Here is a 953-nt window from a genome sequence, read left to right as displayed (position 1 = left end):
AAAAAGTCACTTGAAATGTAAGTTGTCATCCTTCGCATTTACCAATTGTCAGAGGATTTGAACAAGACCACTGAGACACAGAATTCTATTATAGAAAAACTACTTTATTTCATTTAAAGTCATCATGATGGGGCACGGGGACCAGGCAATTTTCAGACAGCCAGTGGGTAGATGGCTAAGAGAGGAGCCACAATGCAGCAGTAGACTAGCTCTAATACACCGCAATCTTCTGTAAATCACAGCACGACACTGCACCCTAAACAGCACAGCTACTTGCTTACTTAAACAACACACCACTGCAACTGGACTTAGCTCCTGCATACAGGTCACTCCTCCCCCCAAGCTTTCATAGCCCTCCCAGCTGCTGAACGCGTCCCTCCCCGCGCATTTTAAAAATGAGTACACAAACAATAACACTTAACATGCACGAAAACTATAATAATGAAACAAAGAAAACAAAATGTTAATGTGTACTCAACTCGCCCATTGGCGAGGACCCCCCCAGGGTCTTGATTTGAATTGATGCGCCATCAGACCCCACAGGGGAACAGCATTTTGCCAGGCGGCGCGTCCAAAGAAGTCTCAGCTCAGGAGCCACAACAGCACCGGTAGTGAAGTGCCGCGGGAAAGACGGCTGTAGAGGGCGGCAGCCGGCAACCCCATTAATGCCCCAGCCCTGGCTATCTACAGGAGGCAACCAGCCTCCGCTCCTCACCCCACACACAGCTCCCCTGCCATGCTGTCTTCACACCGGCAGTCCTAACCAGCTGCAAATGCACCCACCCAGCCCCAAGGGGTCCCAGCCACCAGACAGACCAGATGTCCTTCAGCCGAGCAGACTCCCACTGATTGTCCTCTATTAGCTCCTCACCTCTCCTCTTACGTCCACCAGGTGTCCACTCAGCCCAATTAGCCTCTCTCTTGCCAGAAGACAGCTCTACCCACTGTCTCAC

This window comes from Aulostomus chinensis, chromosome 20, assembly GCF_037954235.1.
Source record: "Aulostomus chinensis isolate RoL2024-O1b breed Wild chromosome 20, RoL_Achi_v1.0, whole genome shotgun sequence".
NCBI lineage: Eukaryota > Metazoa > Chordata > Actinopteri > Syngnathiformes > Aulostomidae > Aulostomus > Aulostomus chinensis.
Note: the sequence above shows the minus strand (reverse complement) of the source record.